Source organism: Anomalospiza imberbis, chromosome 11, assembly GCF_031753505.1.
Source record: "Anomalospiza imberbis isolate Cuckoo-Finch-1a 21T00152 chromosome 11, ASM3175350v1, whole genome shotgun sequence".
NCBI classification, from domain to species: domain Eukaryota; kingdom Metazoa; phylum Chordata; class Aves; order Passeriformes; family Viduidae; genus Anomalospiza; species Anomalospiza imberbis.
Window position 1 is genome coordinate 9993381 of NC_089691.1, and position 15519 is coordinate 10008899.

The window sequence follows — 15519 nt, forward strand, 5'->3', positions numbered from 1 at the left end:
GATGGATTTACCATGTGGAAAACATCTCTCACACATTTTCCTACAGTCATTAAACCTGCTTTTAATGACACAACACTGATTTCAGAAAGAAACAAAGTTTATTTGATGAAAATAAACAAGCTGATCAACACTAAATACTTCCCATACACATGATAACAATGTTATGAACTCTAAATACCTTGGTACTTTACACTTCTACAAGACATTAAATTACAATGACTGTCTAATACATGCCCACTGGTAATTTCTAGGAATTCCTTAGTTTCATATCAATGTCCTTAACCATATATCAATATCACAATCCAGAACATGCCACTGACTTGAAAAAATTATTACAAGAAGCACTATCAAATGAGGATCTAAGGTAAATAGGGGATACTGACCCATTGCTGCAGAACATCACATTCAAACGTCACCCTACACACACAAAAGAAACATTGCGGATATAGTTTGTGTCAACACATCTGAGGTCTTTTCATAAACACTGTTTAAAAAGGAAATTGAAACCCACTTTCAAATGAAAGTCAATGTGCAGGTACGTGCATACTGGATACACAAAATTCATTAAATACAAAATTCATACTGTACATTTAAACGAAAGAAAGAATGTGCAGTACAAGACTGATCTCACATTAAAATAATAACCAATATCTTAAATGTTAAACAAAAGGTGGTTTGCTTCATTACACTCAGAGGAGGGGGAAAAAAAATCTACCAAACATAGCTCAAATAAAATATTTCCCAACATCACAGTGTTTATTGTAAACCCCGAGATTCTATTTTAGGATATGAAAAGATTTACTCCAAACATCATAGAATATCACATGAAATGAAAAGAAGGAGAAGAAACCAAAAAAAAAAAAAAACCAAAAAAAAAAAAGCAAGAAAGAAAAAATCAATGTTAGACAAAATTTTCCTCTTTAGGGGCTAACTCTTAGGCCCTGATAAAAGTTTAGATCAATACTCATACCAACATGAGTGGGGTAAAAATGCCCCTAAAATAATGTCTGTGACAAAATTGGCACATACATATAAATATCTAACTATACAGCTTTGTATCTGTGACCCTATTTCCCCCCTAGTTTATATCCTACTTCAAGTATTCGGTTGCAGAGTTAAGGTAAAGACCTGATTGTAAGAGACACAGACGATTGTCCCCTACTGCGACAACAAATTTGTCATGAGAAACCTGTTTTGTTGTCTGAGTTTCCAAGTGCAACATTTGTCATATGTGCTAAATATACTCCCAAAAGCTTTGCTGTTTCAAAAACAAAGATCTAAAATGCCGTTGATAGTTAAAGGACAAACTTTTTAAACATGAATGAAATTTGGATTATCTGCGCTATGCTAATTCTATACATTTTATTCTATTTACTGAAGAGAGTAACATCCAGCAGGACTCCTGCTCAAATAAATTGCTCATTGATTGCACCAAGAATCATGGTACAAATAAATAAAACATCATCTCTAGACAATAATTTTAAGGGGATTACTATGTATGGCTCATGTAGGATGTTTAGGGTTAATCGCACCACAGGTTCAAAAAATAATTTTTCTAAATTCAGTGCAAGACTTTAGGAGTATCCATTTAGATTTCTTTTTTTTTTTTTCTTTTTTTTTTTCTTTTTTTTTAACAGCAGCAAAGAAAAACTACTAAGGATTAAGGCCACCCATGCTTAAATTTATTGTTTGTCCTTTAAAAATGCAGATATTCTATTTCCACCAGCATGGAAGCATTTCTTCCATGGACGAAAAGATGCCTCAACAAAACAGCCAAACATTTGCACATGTTTGCCAGACTGACTGAAAATGTTTGTGGAGTCCGAAGGAGCCTCTCCTTGAGAAGTGGTAGAGATCTGACTGTCAGTTAAGAGTGTCTCACTGAATATAATGATTTCACTTTTTATTTTTCCTTGCATGTGCTTTAAATTTATTTTACTAGACACATTTTGTTGACACAGCCTTCAAGTGCTGTTTGTTCACTGGTATTTTCTTTAACATCTAAGATTCATTTGGGTCCGTGTTGGAGACTGTTTTTCAATGCAGAGAACAATAACAAACAGTTCCACATTTACAGGAGACCTAGTGCATATACTGTATTCACAGCAATCTTATCTTTATTTTTGTTTTTGTTTATTTCTTTAAGAGTCCCAGCTTTTATTGTTGAAAACATGTATGCATTTGGATGGTAAAAGGTTGATACATCCTTGTGTACATGTCCATATATATACACACATATGTATTTATATACACCTCAAGCTTTTACCATCCAGGAATAGATACATCTTGTATATAATCATACATTTCTGTTCAAATTAGATGTCCTATGCATTGTCAGAGACACACACCATATTTTCATAAAACTAAGCTTTGTCATCAGTTATTAGTACCAAAAATTGATTTCATTTCCAACCTGGCCCAGAGCTTAATACCGGTTATAGTATCAATATTTGGTTTTGGTTTGGTTTTAATTTATATTATTTTATCAGTAGAGAAAAGAAAACAGAGGAGGGTAAAGGCTTGTCTTTATTTTTTTGGAAAAGCCTGTATCTAACTGGGGGTAAAGTTAATGCCAACACCCTTATATAGCATTTTACTAATACCTCTCTGATAATCTAGTGCAATAGAAGTGATACTTTAGAATAGACTAGGTAAAATCAGCAAATGCAGATGCCACATCTAGGGAATCTGAATTACCTATTAAAATCAATATTAATTTACCAAAAATTTGCTATATAACCTGTTTAACTGAACTTTATGAAATAACTATATTCTGAACAGATGGTTTCATTGTAAAAACAGAGTAACTCACAAGACCCATTAAGGACAGAAATGAAGCTCTTATAATTTCTGCTTGAGTCTCCTTCATTCCTTTCCAAAGTATCTAATTTCACAATAGACTACAAGAAATAATGGAGAAAATGCTATTTAATGCAGCATTTCATTAGATATCAACCCCAGCATTTATTTTCTGCATCTGTGATCTTCTCCAGGATAACATGGTCATGTTTGGAGATCCAGTGCAATAGATTATCATTGTTACCTTCCAGTGCTACAGTTTTTTCTTCCTTTTTCACTAGTTCCTCTGACAACTGTAACAAGGGAAAAAATATTCCAATTAACAACATGACTGAAGCATCCAGAGCATCTTAGTTCTCATCTAATCAAGATTCTCATACATATGAGTGAATATAATGCTTTTCTAGGGGCTGACAATTAAGCAAGGCATTTAAATTCAATTTGAACCCACTTATGTTCATAGGGTAGCAATTAGTTTTAGTGCTAATTTGTATGACACAACTCCCCCTACAAGAGAAATATTTTAAATTCCTAAGATGTCAAATTCTGTTGTGCTTGCGATTCTGTAAACAGTGAGTTTTATGATCTTGTCTATAAGCACAGTAACTTTGAAAGGGAAATGTTATTAATAAAATTAAATATTTTTCTGTGGGAACCAAGAGAATCATTGGTTTATTTCCACCCAGTTCCGTGACAGGTGGGAATGTATAGTACCTCTAGCAGCCTTCCAAATTTGAAGCACCATTTTCCTGTCATATTTGAAGCACTTTAAGTTCACTTTAATTTGCAGAACAGTGGAGAAAGGTTTTATGGATACAAGAAGCTCAGAGTTGCAGAAGTTAGAACACACAGCAATGTGTTAAGAGGTTTTCAGCCACACACCCACTAATCACAGGTGCTCTGCCTGCCTTGGCTGGCACTCCTGAAACCCAGGAGACTAAAGAGGTGGTGTTAGCACAGTTCAGCCAGTGGGAAGAATCTTCCTGCCTTCCACCAACTTTGGATGAGACTCTGTCTGATTGTGACTACAGAGTGAGGCCTCAGTGATTTCTATTGTTACTTTAGTTGTGCAAGCAAACACCATGGTATGCTTGAACAGAGAGCAGTGAATTGGTCTTATTCACATTATCTGTATATCAGATGAGTGGGAGGAATGAAATTATTCCTTCAGAGAGCAGTTGTTCATTTATCCACTGACTTTGTTTCTAGAAATTTTGAAATGCATTATGTATGGGATTCTCCATTATTGCCCTTCCATTTATGTAACCTAAAAGTTTCCAAAACATCCCATTTTATGAAAAATAATTTTCCATACAATGCTTAGGGTTTATTATGCAGCTGAAAAGTTGGGTTGTTTTAAAAATAGAACTACTTGACTAAAATTCCCCTTTAAAATTTCAGAATCTAATATTTATCAGATAAATTATTATGTTAGTAAAGTGAAACACTGTTTCTGAAACAGAATAAATTATCATATTATTTTACATCCCTATTTTCAACTTCACATCTTGCTGGAAAGCAGACATAACAGTTTATATCATACAAACATGGATGTATAGTTCTAATTTTGCAGTGAGTGGTTGGTACAATTCTTCTGGTCAAAACACTTAGGGACTAATCCAAAGCCCACTGAAATATGGAAAGGTTCCCACCGATTTTAACAAGTTTTGGATCTGGCCCCTGAACAGTCTAAAAATGACTTCTGCAGAGCTGAAAAGCCAGGGAGTTCCTAAAGTAGATCATGTTACTAGTTCTGGCACATAAAATCGTTGCAAACTTTTTATGAAAACTGTAAGTCAGCACAGGCATTACGTTTGGTGAACGGTGCATAGCTCCCATTCTTTTGTGTGCTGAGAATTTCTTAATCATCATTCAAAGAGATTCTGGGGCAGAGGAAGCACACCTATAAATTAATGAGGAGAGCACATTCCAGAAACTGCAGCACAATAATGCCTAGGTTTTTAAAACTAAAATGTAATCACAGCAAATCTTCAATGTAGTTGCTATTTTACAAGCTGAAGTTCCTCTGCAATTAACACTTTTATGCTCAGAAAAAATAAGAACCCAGAATAAAATGTCCAATCTGGGGAACAGCAGCAAAGTGCAAAATGCATTCCCACTTCAGCCTGATCCTCAGATTTTCATTGGGGTTTTATTACAGAATGAAAGCCCCCAAATAATCCTCACCCACTTAATCAACCCACCCATTCATCAGGAAACCATATATGTATTGGAAGTGTAACAAAAACTTGTTCACCACAGGTAGGAAATGCAAAGTATTTCTCAAGTAAGTCAAATAAATATATAAAAGGATATTGCTGTCAAATACCAGCTGAGGTTGAGTAAATTAAATTTATATTTGTTTCTTCAATGGTGCACTTGGTAAAAGTCACTGAACCTCTAAAACAGAAATAAAGTTTGGTAACATTCATTGGGCCTGAATTCAACAGTGCTCCAGATGAAATTAATGTCTTACGAGTTTGTCATCTCTATCAGTCCATTAGATACCAGTCAATGAAAACAGCAGAAGGATGTGAAGATATAAAAGTGTAGTAGCCCACAAATATTTGTTCAGATTGTTTTTCCTTTGGATAAAGACACCTGCCTGATTAGTACTTTTTACCTCCAATCCTTTCCTCTCAGCAGTGATTTGCAGAAACAAGCTGGAGAGGGTGGGTAAACACAAAGGGGTTAAAGGGGAAACTGTTTAATAACAGTAGTAAAATGCAGGCTATTTTTGACATCTGGGTTAATGTCCATTATGCTCCATATGCTTTCCAAATGTTTGCAACAAGCACCCAGATACAAAAACAGATACCCATTCACATAGGCTTAAATTGCCCTCTCCTAACCTGTTACACATGGTACCTACATAAAAGGCCAACAACTGATATGGTAATTAGTGAGTAGGAAAGAGAGGGAATAGACACTTTATTGCAGGGAACTGGTATCTGACCAAATGTTAGTAGGGAAGGATATCATTAATGAAAACCTGTGAGGGCTATTTCTGCTCTCTAACCTACGACAAGGCCTCTGCACTAGAATGTGACATCTTTGAAAAAGCTGTCAGGATGAATTCCTCAGTTTCCTTCTCCAGACTCATTCATCACTACTGCAATCAGAGTACCAACAAATGATGGGAAATTATTTCATTTTCTGGAAACAAGTAACTAGACTGGAATAAGGCTATAACTCATAAAGTCTTTCTCAAGTGATGTCCTGGAATTTGCCTGTGCCTCTTGCAACAACGTCATGTAAATTATTAGGAGGGAGGAAAAAAAAAATCATTCTCAATTTTTGCCTTTGTGCAAAACCATGAAAAGAATGACTCTATTAACTAAAAAAAAGCCCTGACACTCTAAATTCTGCCCCTGCCATCAGTCTATTGTGGGACTAAGGAAAAAGTCATATCATTCTTCTGTGCTTAACTTGCTCTTTGCTACAACAGGCATAACATCAGGCTCCTCACAGGAATTTGCAAGGCTTAATGTTTGTAATATGCCTTAAAAGTCTTGGATGAGTGCTAAGTATTATTATTTTTCAGTTCTGCATTTGATTAAAACTGAAATAACACAGTAAAAATTAAATTAATATATTAAGTTACAAGTAAAGAGCAAGCATGTGGTTTGTGGAGCTACTTGTAACACTTTTAATACGAACATGTATTACAGAGTAGGTGATTCCCAAGGTCTGTACTGACATGTACCATGTGGGCATAACTTAACAACTGAAAAACCCCCCAGAAGTTTGATTCAGCCAAAAATCTGTTCGTGGCTTCTGTGTGAGCTCAGAGCTGGGGCCAGCAGGAGCCCTGTGGGCTGCTTTCCCCTGCCCCAAAGTGCAGTTGCAAACACGATCACAGGCCAGATATTTTCAACTCAGCACAAGCAACAAAATTGGGTAGCACAGATCTGCTGCAGTGCTCAGCACTGTAGAGGGCCCTTAACAGAGGATGTGACAATGGCACGATAGGTGCTGTTTGAACCTCCCTGTCATTATAGCCCAACAATAAATGCTGGTTTTTGCTACCTCCTCCTGGCCTAACTCTTGAGGAAAAAAAAGAAAACCCACCTCTCACTTTCTAAAGAGTACAGTAACCTGTTAAAGCCTGTTATATCGACATGGAAATCTCTAGTGAGGAGGGCCAAGAAGAAAAATAATTAAGGCATAAATTTGTATCCAACCTACGTAGAAAATTTTCAATGCTGAGATGCCAAAGACACCTAAGACACTTGTTGAGCAGAGTGAAAAGGTAAAATCTAGTTTAAATTTATAGCATTCCTTCAGTGTCCCTCTAGGAGTTTGGCTTTTTGCCAGTGTTCCTTGTTAAAAATTTGTTAAACGTGTTTGGCATTAATGCAAACACAAAGTGCTCATTTGTTACAAATTCTATTGGAATGCATTCATTTAAGGCAATGAAGTAGTTACCAGAAAAGAAAAAATGTTCATTAAGTACATTTTAAAAATACAATGATGTATGCGGTGCATAACTATGGCGCCCCAGTGGCTATATAAATATCTGACAGAATAACCACAAGTTGTGTTTGGTTTGAAATTGGAATCTCTTAAACATAACCGATAGAACAAAAACTGGTTTTGTTTGTTGTCAAAACTGATGTTAGTCTTCCTTGTTTAGATCTAGTTTTAATAACCAAAGTTTTGCCATACAATTTTATTTTGCATCTCAAATCAATAAAGCCCGTGGGTTAAAGTAATGCTCAAGGGAGTTTCTTGATTCTAAAGGTAAGTGCAGCACTGCACATTATCTGGAGAACACTGGACACAGAAAGTAAACACCCTGCTTGGAGGAGAACAAATTTTAGTCATTCTTTAAAACTCCACTTGAGGAAATGTTACCTGGGAGATCTGCAACTGTCTGACAACATTCAGGTTCACCTCAGCAAACGGTGTCCTGCTCTACTCCTTTCAGAAAATAAAGAGCTCAGACCTCTTTTACAACATCCCAATACCAAATCCCTCTTTTATAATAATGTGAAATATCCCTGGTAATGATAACTCTTGATATTGAATGAGCAACTCTGAGGTCTATTTCTTAGATGTTAGAAAATATCTTCATAGCTACATTGTAAAACTAAAACCATTTTTATCTTTAGTTTTTCAATGATTTATAGCTACTTACAAAAAAGCTTAAAAATGACAAATACATAAGTAAAACATATTCAAAAGAAAGATCCAGAAACTGTGGGATTTAATTAAATATTGAAAGGTTCACAAAAAACCACCAGCATAAAAAGTTATTTATAAAGACAGAATTAACTTTTCTCCAATTCTGGCAAAGAAATTATTTATCCCATTTGTTGCTATTTATGTTTTAAATTCATTACACAGTAAACTTCAGAAGGATCTGCAGCTGGTGGTAGAATCACTGCACGAATGTGATGAACTTTCCATATTGCTATAATGCCAGAATTGTTAATCTTAGTTAGGGATAAAAGCAGATACCATTGGGATGAATAAAATCAAATGGATTCAAGCCCTCTAGACAGTAAGATCCCTTGAAAACTACTGTACAATTATATCATAAAATTAGATGAAGTTTATGAACCTTGAGACAATTTGGACAAGGATGCCTTCTCTACTGGGAATGTTTATAAATCAATATTAGACAAGTGCTAGATGAGTTAAAAGACAGCTATTTTTTCTTAGAACCTTTTTCTTTTCATAAAACAAGTCCAGCCCAAATCAAAGCGCATCAGACATATGAGAAAACTCAGTACATATCCTTCAATCTGTCACTTGGACATTGAATTAAGAGGGAGTGTTAAGGATGGCTTCAGAGCAGGACTTTTCAATGGGCTGAGCTGGAGTGAAGATGATGGTAGAGCTTCCATCGATTCCACGAGACCCCGCAGCCGCACAGGGAGGCGGCCGGGACTCAGCAGCGCAGGGCACCGGGCTCTTTGTTAAGGCGTTTATGACTTCCTAAAGATAGAGCACATTGAGACCATTGTTACTTCTTCTTCTTCTTGTTATTTAAATCGAATGGAAGCGACAAGAAAAGAAGAATTCTCGGGTTTAAGTGCCTCAAACAGCGACGCTCCCTGAAAGCCGTGGATAGCAGGGATCACTTGAAGAAATTGGAAGGTGCCTTTTCCATCCTGGCTGATGTGGAATGCCATTTATTCTCATGCGCGGGATTAATTAGGGGCCTTTTTGGGGGTTTTTTTGAAGATCAAGGTTTCGCGCTCGGTGCTGCCTAATAACACGGTGAGCCTGCCCGCCACCTGGCCCGGCGCGGCTCGCCCGGCTCCGGCGGCGGCACCGCCTCGGGCCACGGCAAGTGCGGGCAGGAAACGCGGCACGGCCGCGCTTAACCCGCGCTCTGCCGGCCCGGAGCCGGCCCTGCCGCCGAGCAGCGACCCTGCGGCGGCAGACGCGCGGCCGAGCGCGAAGCTCCGGCCGCGGCGGCGGGACAGGGCTCAGAGCCGCGCCCGGCCCCGCTCGGAGCAGCGAACCCGCGCAGCGCCGGCGGAGCCCCGAGCGCGCACACGGCGCCCGGCCTGCGCCCGGGAAAAGAAGTGGTTAAATAAACGCTGTGTCAAGCCCCCAATCTAATAAGTCATCTTATTAGGAAGTTGTGATGCCCTGTTTGCCCTCGCCTGTGGCTTGTCTGCTCCACTGAAAGGTCTCCTGCTGGGACCTTTGTGGCATTATACGAGGTAGAGAGGGCTGCTGCAATATATGAGCCTTGGTTTGGAGCAGCCAAAACAGCAGGAGAACTAAGCTGCAAAGAATTAAACATGTAACAACTTTGTAAAAGCACAGACAGTGATTGAGGTTGGCCCTTTTGCTGTTGACACATTCTGGCCCCTGTAGGTTGTGGTCACTAAGCCCATTAGAGCTGCAGTGTGGCAACATCTAGTTCAGCAAGTTCAATGTGTTTCTGGTTTATTTCTAAATACTGGATGCAAGCTGGCAGCGATAGGAGAGTGGAATATGGCACCAGAAATATGTCATAAACACAGTCGTCATTGTCAGGGATGTGAAATTACTTTTCTATTTATTTTTGGCAGATGGAGGGTGGGTGTATTTTTGCACTTTGTTAACTGAAATTTAATTGCAACTTGCTGCATGTTGTGTTTAATCAAAAAAAAAAAAAAAAAAAAAGAGAGACAGGAAACCTCAAGATACTGTTTTCTCTTAAAAGACAAAATTTTCACTGGAGAGAGAAACCTTTGTTGCTAGAAATTCACTGCAAAATGAAACCAGAAAAAAACAAACCAAATAAAATACCAGCTTGGATAAGTTTCATTTATGAACATCCACTTATTTAAATAACGATCCCCCACTGTACTTTCCCCCCCATTTCTTTAAGATAAAATACACATTTAATTCAGATTTTAAAAACTGGGTTGTGAAATGGACAAGAAAGATTAATTAAATCAATGAAAGGAGGTATTACAGATATAATGAGGGGTAGATTTCAATTCTAAACCCTAATATGCAGAATAGAATGCACCTTCCTATCTCCTTGTGGACCACACTTTTTCAGGGAACACTGCAAGGTTTCTGTTGTACATTGATGAGGATGCTCGTGGTCCCTCAGCTCTGAGGGCTCTGTTTGCCTTTCCAAACTGTGCTGTGGTCCCAGGTTTTATGAGTCCCTGCAGACTCATCTCTGCCAAGAGCTACCAGTCTGTAGATATGGGGCAAAGGATGAGTTGGCTGAACACTTGTGCATCTGAAACATTTGTCTCTCCCTGGAGCCTGTTAGTGCTGCCCCTGCCCTCCTCCCCAGATGAGGCAAAGCTTATGTAAGAGGTGAAATGTGCAGAGAGGGATAAAAACAGGTCACGGCTGAAGGAGGGGAGGGTTTGGCAATCTCTTGTTCTTTGTGTCTGCAGCACAGGCATTTCCCTGGTGCTGTCCCCTGTTTCCTCCAGGGGCTTTTGCTCAGGCGTGGTCGCACTTTGGGTGCCCCCCCAGCTCCCTGCTCTGGCAGCACATCTGAGCTCCAGCTTCTGCTGATCCACAGAAATGACTGCCACTCCTTTTGGAGGGATGAAAATTATGTCAGGGGCAAAGAACATTCTTTCTCTGGCTACCAGTGATGAAGGAGCACTTCTTTTCTGTTCTTAAGCGTTTGCCTGAGCCAAACAAGGTCAGAGCTGTGGCTTTTCTCTGGATAAGGGAAATTTCTAGAATTTGTAGGAGGTGGGGTTTTTTTCTGCCATCTTTTGAGATTTGCTGATAACTTGCGACTAGAAGGAAATTCTTAAAATCTCATACATATTTGTCTGGTTGTAGGGAGTATGATTTGGGTTTTACCTCATGCATCCTACCAGTCAGTCAATATTTAATAGCTAAAATTGGCTGGCTGGTGTGCTTGGATAACTCCAGTTACTGTGGCTGCTACCACACTGTTGTTAGAAGCATATTGGTTACTAGGTGTTGTACCAGAGTAAATACTAATACATTTGGTGGTTGTGCAGAGGAAGTTTAATCTAAAAGCATCCCAGCCAGTGAGGAGGCACACAAGGGCTGTACTCCTTCTTTTGATGCACCCAAAAGCTGGATGGAGTTGGGCAGAAGAGAGGTGGTGAGGGCTGAGTGCAGTTTTGAGGTGCTTTATGTGTGTGCCTATTTCTGTCTTTAGGAAAAGGGTGGATCCTTGGCCAGGCCTGAAAAGTCTTCTTAGAAATGCTGGACATAAGCATGGTGTCCTTCAGGCACACTGCTCCAGTAGGTTATTGAAAGTTTTCTGGGGTTATTTTTTCCTTAACCAAGCAATAACAAGAAATTTAATAAAGATGCATCTCATGGCTTGTGCCTGCTTTCCCAATCACCTCAGATTTCTCATCTTCTAAAGCTGAGAATAAAGTAAAGGGCTTCAGGGTATTGCTCTGTGGATATGAATATTTGTACCAACAGCTGTATGTCCCACCTATACTTCATAATTTAGATAAACCATTAACAGGCCATTTCCTTAGTTTGTTCTGCTAGTAAATACCCCAGTACTCACTGAAGTTATCCCATCAAGTATTTCTAAATACTGATTGTGCTGTGGGAGGCATTGTGAGGTATGCTTATTGTATTGACAATAACAATATAAAAGAAATCAGCATGTCAAAGTATAGTCAGAATTCTATTGTACACAAAAAGTCTGTTTTAAGTACATGAGATATACTCTCACCTTCTTCCCCTCCAAGTGATCCTAAATATATTTTTTTTATTTTACATGGGTTGTGATATGAAACTGCTTATAAAAATGGTGCCTGATGTTACAGTTTCATCTTTTAATGTTAAGGAGAAAGAGATACAACTAAGGTAAGTGTTAGGTTTGATCTGTTTGAAGACCAGTGCTGGATCCATTTAAACTCCTTCAAACTGCTAAAGCATTACAATGACTGTGTGTGGCACTGGGAACAGGACCATACATGCTCAACAGCTACTTATTTTTTAAATACCCATCCAAGTAACACGCAGCATTTTGAAATCTAACTTGTGTGGTCTAATTATGCAATAATTTTTATAATTTAGGCCCCAATATTATGAGCTTCTCCACAATTATGGCTCTGCCCACGCATTTCTCAGTGCATGATAGGGAAGACATAGGGGCCAGCTCTGTTAAACATACAAGCATATGTTTTAATTTGTTAATTTTTACTCTATGTGAGACTTAAAAATGCACTTAATATTAAGAGAAGGCTTAAGAGTCTATCCTGAAGGGGAGCTTAGAGGCTTTCATTCAACTAAAGGCACACATATATGATTCCATGCAGACTGAGGACCCACATTTATCAGCATTCCAATGGTGATGAGTATCACATAAAGGGAAATGATAAAATAGCAGTAAGCAAACATTTGTTCCCTCCCAATCTTCAAACACCACCTTTATAATCACTGTACACTCAAAAACATATATGTGTGCAAGAGTTGAAGAGATCAGAAGCTTAGACTGCAAGATTTCCAAAGATACTCAAACCATCCATGCAAGTGTCAAATGACAGGTAAACACATACAACTAAAAACATGAACTTTATGAAATCAGATAAAACTACAATGACATTTGCTGCTTGATACTATTAAAAAAATGATGCATTGCAATTAAACTGTTCAGCAAAACAAGACAAGGAAATTAACGAGCAAGAATAATCACAATTCATTGCTAACTACAATTTACACTGAGTAGTATTTTTTCCTAGAGAACACCTATTTCTCTATGCCCATTTTCTTTCTCCTCTCAATCTCCCATTCCAGACCTTGTCTGACTCCTCTGTTTTTCTCCTTGCTTAAACTTGATTTCTCCCCATTTTTTTTATTCCATTCTCTGCAGCAGAGCTCCTTCTGCCCTGTCACCAACCTCTGCCCAGCTCACTGCTGTGAGGTGGCACTGGACAACAGCTGGAAATGGTGTGACATCACCACCCTCTATTTTCCCTGCAGTTCTTGCAGGACAAGATAAAACACGAGAAGATTAGTTCACAAAAAGCAGTTTTGAGGACAGTAATTTGCTAATTAGAAACAGCAAAACAAACCCAGAAGATACTCTTGATATGCATGCACAATTGTGTCAACCCCACTGAGGAAAAGGTAAAGCCCAGAGTGGAACTCAATTAATGGAAACCACTTGGAAAATAAGAATAGTGATGGCAGTACATAAATTGTTCATTCCTCCATTAATTTTAGGGAGAGCAACAACTAAACAGGTACTTATAAAAAACAATATTTCCTACTTAGACAACTACAAGAAAGACAAGATAGTTTTAAGGCTATTTTCCAGAAAATTTGTTTTTACCAACTCTCTAATTCAAGAAGGTAAAACCACATTTGACAACATATCCTAATTTCTCTTTCAACACTCTAAATGCAACAAAATTATCTAACCCATTTAATTCTAATTTTCTGCATTTTTATTTTCTTACACTTGCAGATCTTGCCTCATTTTCTATAGGAACTTAAAGGTATAATATATAGGTCACCACTTCCAGGTAAACCTCTACATTCATATTTTTACAGTCTGTAAATGAGACAGAGTGGCCTGTGCTGTATAAAGAACATTGGATTAGGACAAAAAGATGTGGGAAATTCAGCAAAAAAGCACAGCTGGATCATTATTTCATATCTGAATGTGGCATGTTGTATGATGAAAATGTGAGGTTTAAGTCAAAGAGTGCACTTTCACTGCATTTTTTATCAGGAAATCTTGTTTCTACAAACATTTCCAGAGATCAAATCAAGCTAACTTTTTATTAATTTATCTAAGCTACTCATTCACAAGCCTTTTTTTTTTTTATTAAATATACCCCAACTGTAATTTATCAATTCTTTTATCATCAAAAGTTACTGTTTAAGCCAGGAATAGCTTTTTAGCAGAGCTCATGGTTAATCATGCAAAAAAACCCCAAAAAAAATAAACCCAAAAAAACAAAAAACAAACAGTAATTTCTCATTCAAGTCACAAGTTCACAAATAAGAGATGTGAAAAAGGAGCAGAGGAGGGTCACCTGCGTCCTTTGCAGATTTTTTTTTCCAATAGAATATTTGGGGATCTTTCATTTCATTAAATGAAATCTTATTTTTAATTCTCCATGGTATGCATCTTCCATCATCAGGCATTACCACAGTAATGATCAGAAAATATTTTGTAGCCTCACTGTAGAAAGTGCAGCTTGTTCCAGCAATAATTTCTAATTTATCTGTCTTCCAAATTTCCAAGTGTGGGTCAGGAACAGTTCACACCTTCCAGTGTCCCCCTGCAGAAGGAAAGGGAACGAACCCTGCAGGCTCCCTGCAATGCACGTGGCCCTGGGAGCTCAGGGCTCCTGCTGAACCCAGAACATGGCATTTCATGGTTCTCAGGAGGCCAATACCATCCACAAACCACTCAGCACAGTTCCAGTTTCATTTATCCTCATGGTCTCTGCAGCTGGCATGGCAAGCCTGGCCAACAGTTCCATGATACCCGAGTCAGCATTGCTGGTGTTCTATCCTGAACCAATGCAGCCCATGGCACTGAGTGTCCATATTGCAGGAAAATTTACCACTCAATTCATCTTCCCCCCCTTCAGATTATCCAAGATTTATCATATTTTATTTCTTTCCCAAACTGAATTATTTATATTGCAATAGCTTCTCTTTACATAGAAACAATTTTAAATCTCCTTTTTGTTTTTTTTAGCCTTTGTTGTGTTCTCTGTTATTCCTCAGAGGCTTATCAGAAATGGGTAGAATAGCAAAGATGTTGGAAAGCCTTGAACAGGTACAGGGGTTAAAAATGGCTTTGTGTTTAAATAACTTTTTCTTTTTCAACTATTTATTACATTGTTTTCCTTTTTTATTACTGCTGCAAATAAAGGTAAGCTTTTAGAGGTCTGTGCACAAGAATTCCAACATCTCCATCCTGAAGAGTAATTGCTTATATTATATCCTGATAATTACTATGCAGTCTTAGAGTTTGGGATTACTTTTCTTCCATATGGTTCATTTTACATTTATCTAAAGGTAATTACATCTGCCGAGTCCCTCAAGTCACTGCAACCTAGATTTTGCATTTTCAGAATTCCTTCAGTCCTGCAGAACAACAAAATAGATTTGAAAACCATTTTGTGGGAAATTCCCATTAAATATATCTGGTTTCTCAAAAGAATGAGCTGAAACCTGCAGGGCAGCTGGGATGGAGGGAAGGCAACAGACACAGCTCCATTCTGTGCATAATTCAACAAAGTGCCAAGCCATGCTTGTGGAATCCTTTGCTGT

At 38.1% G+C, this 15519-nt stretch overlaps 1 protein-coding gene across 1 annotated transcript in view; it reads right to left on the reverse strand.

The window, feature by feature from the left end:
- Positions 1-1593: 1593 nt before the first annotated feature.
- ERC2 (ELKS/RAB6-interacting/CAST family member 2) overlaps positions 1594-15519 on the reverse strand; it is a 414962-nt gene continuing 401036 nt past the window's right edge. Inside the window, exon 20 of the mRNA XM_068201794.1 lies at positions 1594-3092. The gene's annotated coding sequence lies outside the window, so the exon portion shown is untranslated. The remainder of the gene's footprint in view (positions 3093-15519) is intronic.